Raw genomic sequence first — 7,500 nt, 5'->3', positions numbered from 1 at the left:
GCACCAAGTGCTCCACCCGCGACCGTACGTGCCCCGCCGAAATCGCAACTCCGGCGGATGAACGGCGGACTTTTCTCGCAGTCGTAAGTTGCAATCCACCCCTATATCTTGCGTCTCATGAAGAGTTATATCAAGTATGCCAAATTCCCGCTGTCCCTATACATGCGGTAAGTTCGTCGTGGCCGCTGGCCGGCAGGCCGCGAGACCTGACGCCCGGCGGCAAAGAGTGCCCCTCTGAGGATATAGATGTTCCGTTCCGCCGCACAATGGTGACGGTGACCGCTGCCTGCGGTGGCAACGCTGGGCAGAGTCGATACTCGCCGTGTGGTGGAAGGTAAACATTATGCGGTACATCAGTACTTTCCTAATAGTTCGGTCGTCTCACGGCACTGCTTAGTAAATGATGCAAGGCCACATATAGATGATTTATGCGAATGTCCCTATACGTGCTGTAAGACTGGGCACACAACGTGAATCGCACGTCAGCCAGACACTCGAACATGCACCACTCTCGGCCTGCAACGGAGACACACAATACGTAAACATCTGGAATGCGACAATGTCGAGTGCATCCTCTCTGCCACATTGCACCGTCGACACTATGATAACCAGAGCAGTAGGTCCACCTATAAAAGCACAATACCCCACTCCTCCGACAACTACCATTGCTCAGATAAATCAACACCACCAACACACATCCTACACAGAGGGGCACCAAATATCATCCCCCGCCCTCGTGTTATACCACATGAAAAATTGCAGAAGTGAGAGACACACATCCGCCAGCCTCTTGCTACAAGCATCGAACCGACGTGACGTATCTGACGGTGACTCAGGCATCCGCGTACTGCCACCACTATCCACCCCCCCCCCTCTCTCTCTGCACCCTTCCCACACAATACCAAATTTAACCAACTTTATCGCTTAACCTAACTGTGGCTGTACCACATTATCGCTTAACCTAACTGTGGCTGTACCACATTATCGCTTAACCTAACTGTGGTTGTACCACATTATCGCTTAACCTAACTGTGGTTGTACCACATTATCGCTTAACCTAACTGTGGTTGTACCACATTATCGCTTAACCTAACTGTGGTTGTACCACATTATCGCTTAACCTAACTGTGGTTGTACCACATTATCGCTTAACCTAACTGTGGTTGTACCACATTATCGCTTAACCTAACTGTGGTTGTACCACATTATCGCTTAACCTAACTGTGGTTGTACCACATTATCGCTTAACCTAACTGTGGTTGTACCACATTATCGCTTAACCTAACTGTGGTTGTACCACATTATCCCTTAACCTAACTGTGGTTGTACCACATTATCCCTTAACCTAACTGTGGTTGTACCACATTATCCCTTAACCTAACTGTGGTTGTACCACATTATCCCTTAACCTAACTGTGGTTGTACCACATTATCCCTTAACCTAACTGTGGTTGTACCACATTATCCCTTAACCTAACTGTGGTTGTACCACATTATCCCTTAACCTAACTGTGGTTGTACCACATTATCCCTTAACCTAACTGTGGTTGTACCACACTTATCCCTTGTGTTAACTGTGGTTGTACCACATTATCCCTTAACCTAACTGTGGTTGTACCACATTATCCCTTAACCTAACTGTGGTTGTACACATTATCCCTTAACCTAACTGTGGTTGTACCACATTATCCCTTAACCTAACTGTGGTTGTACCACATTATCCCTTAACCTAACTGTGGTTGTACCACATTATCCCTTACCTAACTGTGGTTGTACCACATTATCCCTTAACCTAACTCAAGTTGTCCCTTAACCTAACTCAAGTTGTCCCTTAACCTAACTCAAGTTTGTCCCTTAACCTAACTCAAGTTGTCCCTTAACCTAACTCAAGTTGTCCCTTAACCTAACTCAAGTTGTCCTTAACCTAACTCAAGTTGTCCCTTAACCTAACTCAAGTTGTCCCTTAACCTAACTCAAGTTGTCCCTTAACCTAACTCAAGTTGTCCCTTAACCTAACTCAAGTTGTCCCTTAACCTAACTCAAGTTGTCCCTTAACCTAACTCAAGTTGTCCCTTAACCTAACTCAAGTTGTCCCTTAACCTAACTCAAGTTGTCCCTTAACCTAACTCAAGTTGTCCCTTAACCTAACTCAAGTTGTCCCTTAACCTAACTCAAGTTGTCCCTTAACCTAACTCAAGTTGTCCCTTAACCTAACTCAAGTTGTCCCTTAACCTAACTCAAGTTGTCCCTTAACCTAACTCAAGTTGTCCCTTAACCTAACTCAAGTTGTCCCTTAACCTAACCTCAAGTTGTCCCTTAACCTAACCCACGTTGTCCCTTAACCTAACCCACGTTGTCCCTTAACCTAACCCACGTTGTCCCTTAACCTAACCCACGTTGTCCCTTAACCTAACCCACGTTGTCCCTTAACCTAACCCACGTTGTCCCTTAACCTAACCCACGTTGTCCCTTAACCTAACCCACGTTGTCCCTTAACCTAACCCACGTTGTCCCTTAACCTAACCCACGTTGTCCCTTAACCCTAACCCACGTTGTCCCTTAACCTAACCCACGTTGTCCCTTAACCTAACCCACGTTGTCCCTTAACCTAACCCACGTTGTCCCTTAACCTAACCCACGTTGTCCCTTAACCTAACCCACGTTGTCCCTTAACCTAACCCACGTTGTCCCTTAACCTAACCCACGTTGTCCCTTAACCTAACCCACGTTGTCCCTTAACCTAACCCACGTTGTCCCTTAACCTAACCCACGTTGTCCCTTAACCTAACCCACGTTTGTCCCTTAACCTAACCCACGTTGTCCCTTAACCTAACCCACGTTGTCCCTTAACCTAACCCACGTTGTCCCTTAACCTAACCCACGTTGTCCCTTAACCTAACCCACGTTGTCCCTTAACCTAACCCACGTTGTCCCTTAACCTAACCCACGTTGTCCCTTAACCTAACCCACGTTGTCCCTTAACCTAACCCACGTTGTCCCCTTAACCTAACCCACGTTGTCCCTTAACCTAACCCACGTTGTCCCTTAACCTAACCCACGTTGTCCCTTAACCTAACCCACGTTGTCCCTTAACCTAACCCACGTTGTCCCTTAACCTAACCCACGTTGTCCCTTAACCTAACCCACGTTGTCCCTTAACCTAACCCACGTTGTCCCTTAACCTAACCCACGTTGTCCCTTAACCTAACCCACGTTGTCCCTTAACCTAACCCACGTTGTCCCTTAACCTAACCCACGTTGTCCCTTAACCTAACCCACGTTGTCCCTTAACCTAACCCACGTTGTCCCTTAACCTAACCCACGTTGTCCCTTAACCTAACCCACGTTGTCCCTTAACCTAACCCACGTTGTCCCTTAACCTAACCCACGTTGTCCCTTTGCCTAACATAGTTCACTGCTCGGAATCTCTGGTGTCGTTGTTATCCTCATGTAGATGTCTTGCGAGTGTTGCTTACTTTCACATATTCCCGCTATCCACTGTCAATTGTACTGCAATAGGACTATATCGCCCCCCCCCCCTCCCTCTGTCCCCCTCTTTGTGTCTCTGTCCTCTCAAGCTGGTCGGTCTGGCGTTTGAGTGTTAAATGAGCCTCGCAGCTGTTCAGTTGCATTCAGATGTCGACGCCCTCAGTGTACGTCGTGGTATGGTCTGTGTCCATTGTCCGCTGATGTCGTACGCGTAACCCACACGCTGTACCGATCATCGGTCGTTACGTACAGAGTGAAGTAGTGTGATACGTGTGACCGTACGCTGGCTGTGCCCAACGGTGTCGAATCTCAATTTCCATATGATGTGCTCGATGCTACTTGTCTCGTCTCCCAATAACAGCTAGGTTGCACTGTGGTACGCCGTAGAGGCGTGTGGGAGGAACGTACGAACGCATTGTATGTCACCCTGGGTCGCTGGGGGTGGTGGTGCGGTGAGTCAGGTCAGGTCAGGTCAGCGTGAGCGTCTGATGTAGTGACGCGTGTATTCCGACTTTGTCGTATTGCCTCACACAAAGTGCTACCCTGGTGGACCGCGTTCCATATCTGGGACATGCCGCAGATGCCGGTTGACAGTGGATCGCGGAAGGGACATCGCATACGTGCGCGGGCCACCTTCCACGTGTTTCTCTTCTGCACATGTCGCAGTGTGTATGTGGTCTGATGTAGCGTGTCGTGACACATGACATCCTGGCATGCAAGAATTGTTGAATTCGCAAATGTAGGTGGACATCTACGTTTACTGCCCAAGATACGCAAATGAACTGGAAATCCGTTGTTGAGCGGTTGTTCACGCTGGAGGTGAATCTGTGATGGCGACGATCGGTACAGCTATTAACCGGTTGTTTCAGCGGTACCCGCCACATCCACACACGTGACTAGGCCCATGTGGGTATGAAGCGATACGCGGCGGTGGCTTGGTGGGACTGTTCCCGGCCGGTGAAGGGGGGCCGCCCGGCGTGTTGGCCGCGCGCTGCGTGGGCGCACGCGCAACAGGCGGCTGGTGGGGGGCGCCGAGTGGCAGGAGCGCCAGCCGACGGGCCCGGCAGGCGGCGCAGCTACGCTGCGGCGCACCCTGCACGCGGCGCCTGGCGGCCAAAGTTGGTTCAGCCGAGCCGGTGCGAAGCGCGGTGGACATCTGCAGTGTGCTGGTCTGATTGAGGACTGTGTGCGTTGAGGATGCGCCGCCGCCTGGCACTCGGCGCCGCGACGCCGTCTGCTGCTCGGTCGCCCCAGCGGTTCTCGCAGGTGGTTTGTATCGCAGTTGTGCGGACGTGTTGGCGCGTGCGCTGTGCTGGGAGAGTTCGCTTCTGCACCCAAGTGGGGCTTTGCCCTTGTGTGGCGCTGGCGTTGGAGCTGCCGGTCACCATAGGTGGCGCGTGTTGTCTCCCGCCGGCAATTGCCACGACAGCACGCTCCCGGGCCTCTGTCGGCAGCGGCAAGCTCAGTTGGGAGCAAGGGTGTTCTCACTAAAACCGTCTACTCGCCTAACTCCGGGCGATTGCGCCTCTCTCGAAACCGACCAAGTACCTAGGACGGCGCTGCGCGCCGCCGGGACCTGAGAGGGTTTCGAGGTGTATCGTGCAGGGGAGCTCGGCCTCCTCCTGTTTGCAGAATAATTGAGCGGACGCTTGCGTGTTCGCGCGGGCCCCCGGGACACACTCCCGGGCGGCCGGCTGCTCAGCTCTAGTTGACGCAGCTCCCTGGTTGATCCTGCCAGTAGTCATATGCTTGTCTCAAAGATTAAGCCATGCATGTCTCAGTACAAGCCGCATTAAGGTGAAACCGCGAATGGCTCATTAAATCAGTTATGGTTCCTTAGATCGTACCCACGTTACTTGGATAACTGTGGTAATTCTAGAGCTAATACATGCAAACAGAGTCCCGACCAGAGATGGAAGGGACGCTTTTATTAGATCAAAACCAATCGGATTGGCTTGTCTGGTCCGTTTGCCTTGGTGACTCTGAATAACTTTGGGCTGATCGCACGGTCCTCGTACCGGCGACGCATCTTTCAAATGTCTGCCTTATCAACTGTCGATGGTAGGTTCTGCGCCTACCATGGTTGTAACGGGTAACGGGGAATCAGGGTTCGATTCCGGAGAGGGAGCCTGAGAAACGGCTACCACATCCAAGGAAGGCAGCAGGCGCGCAAATTACCCACTCCCGGCACGGGGAGGTAGTGACGAAAAATAACGATACGGGACTCATCCGAGGCCCCGTAATCGGAATGAGTACACTTTAAATCCTTTAACGAGTATCTATTGGAGGGCAAGTCTGGTGCCAGCAGCCGCGGTAATTCCAGCTCCAATAGCGTATATTAAAGTTGTTGCGGTTAAAAAGCTCGTAGTTGGATTTGTGTCCCACGCTGTTGGTTCACCGCCCGTCGGTGTTTAACTGGCATGTATCGTGGGACGTCCTGCCGGTGGGGCGAGCCGAAGGGGTGCTTTCGCGTCCCGAGGCGGACCCCGTTTAAATCCTACCAGGGTGCTCTTTGTTGAGTGTCTCGGTGGGCCGGCACGTTTACTTTGAACAAATTAGAGTGCTTAAAGCAGGCAAGCCCGCCTGAATACTGTGTGCATGGAATAATGGAATAGGACCTCGGTTCTATTTTGTTGGTTTTCGGAACCCGAGGTAATGATTAATAGGGACAGGCGGGGGCATTCGTATTGCGACGTTAGAGGTGAAATTCTTGGATCGTCGCAAGACGAACAGAAGCGAAAGCATTTGCCAAGTATGTTTTCATTAATCAAGAACGAAAGTTAGAGGTTCGAAGGCGATCAGATACCGCCCTAGTTCTAACCATAAACGATGCCAGCCAGCGATCCGCCGCAGTTCCTCCGATGACTCGGCGGGCAGCCTCCGGGAAACCAAAGCTTTTGGGTTCCGGGGGAAGTATGGTTGCAAAGCTGAAACTTAAAGGAATTGACGGAAGGGCACCACCAGGAGTGGAGCCTGCGGCTTAATTTGACTCAACACGGGAAACCTCACCAGGCCCGGACACCGGAAGGATTGACAGATTGATAGCTCTTTCTTGATTCGGTGGGTGGTGGTGCATGGCCGTTCTTAGTTGGTGGAGCGATTTGTCTGGTTAATTCCGATAACGAACGAGACTCTAGCCTGCTAACTAGTCGCGTGACATCCTTCGTGCTGTCAGCGATTACTTTTCTTCTTAGAGGGACAGGCGGCTTCTAGCCGCACGAGATTGAGCAATAACAGGTCTGTGATGCCCTTAGATGTTCTGGGCCGCACGCGCGCTACACTGAAGGAATCAGCGTGTCTTCCTAGGCCGAAAGGTCGGGGTAACCCGCTGAACCTCCTTCGTGCTAGGGATTGGGGCTTGCAATTGTTCCCCATGAACGAGGAATTCCCAGTAAGCGCGAGTCATAAGCTCGCGTTGATTACGTCCCTGCCCTTTGTACACACCGCCCGTCGCTACTACCGATTGAATGATTTAGTGAGGTCTTCGGACTGGTACGCGGCATCGACTCTGTCGTTGCCGATGCTACCGGAAAGATGACCAAACTTGATCATTTAGAGGAAGTAAAAGTCGTAACAAGGTTTCCGTAGGTGAACCTGCGGAAGGATCATTACCGACTAGACTGCATGTCTTTCGATGTGCGTGTCGTGTCGCGCAACACGCTACCTGTACGGCAGTGGCCGTGCGCCGCGTGCGGAACCACGCGTGCCTCTCAAAACTAGCGGAAGTGTTGTTGTTGTTGTTGTTGTGTGGTACGAGCGCTGAAGCTCTGGAGCGGCTGGCCTGCGGTACCTGGCGCCTGGCGCCGGTTTTGAATGACGTTCGCCCGAGTGCCTGTCCGCTCCGGTGTGGAGCCGTACGACGCCCATCGGCTGTGAGGCCGTTGGACACAAAAAAAATAGTGGAACAGGGGCCGTCAGACGCCTCAGTCCCGCAAATGCTACTGTCTTGAAAGAGACAGTGGGAGACTGAAAAGGAAAAGATCACCCAGGACGGTGGATCACTCGGCTCGT

The 7,500-nt window shown here is 51.7% G+C and overlaps 2 non-coding genes across 2 annotated transcripts in view; both read left to right on the top strand.

Annotated features, from left to right (window-relative positions):
* The first annotated feature begins 5,207 nt into the window (after positions 1-5,207).
* Positions 5,208-7,100, top strand: LOC126326689 (small subunit ribosomal RNA). Its single transcript, XR_007560844.1, has one exon. It is a non-coding gene; the product is annotated as a small subunit ribosomal RNA (ribosomal RNA).
* Positions 7,101-7,471: 371 nt separating this feature from the next.
* Positions 7,472-7,500, top strand: part of LOC126326687 (5.8S ribosomal RNA) — a 155-nt gene continuing 126 nt past the window's right edge. The window contains exon 1 of the ribosomal RNA XR_007560842.1: positions 7,472-7,500. This exon is cut by the window's right edge and continues 126 nt beyond it. This is a non-coding gene — a ribosomal RNA (5.8S ribosomal RNA).

The sequence above is a fragment of the Schistocerca gregaria genome, unplaced genomic scaffold, assembly GCF_023897955.1.
Source record: "Schistocerca gregaria isolate iqSchGreg1 unplaced genomic scaffold, iqSchGreg1.2 ptg001001l, whole genome shotgun sequence".
In the NCBI taxonomy this organism is placed as follows: Eukaryota; Metazoa; Arthropoda; class Insecta; order Orthoptera; family Acrididae; genus Schistocerca; species Schistocerca gregaria.
Note: the sequence above shows the minus strand (reverse complement) of the source record. Positions and strands in the feature narration are given on the sequence as shown.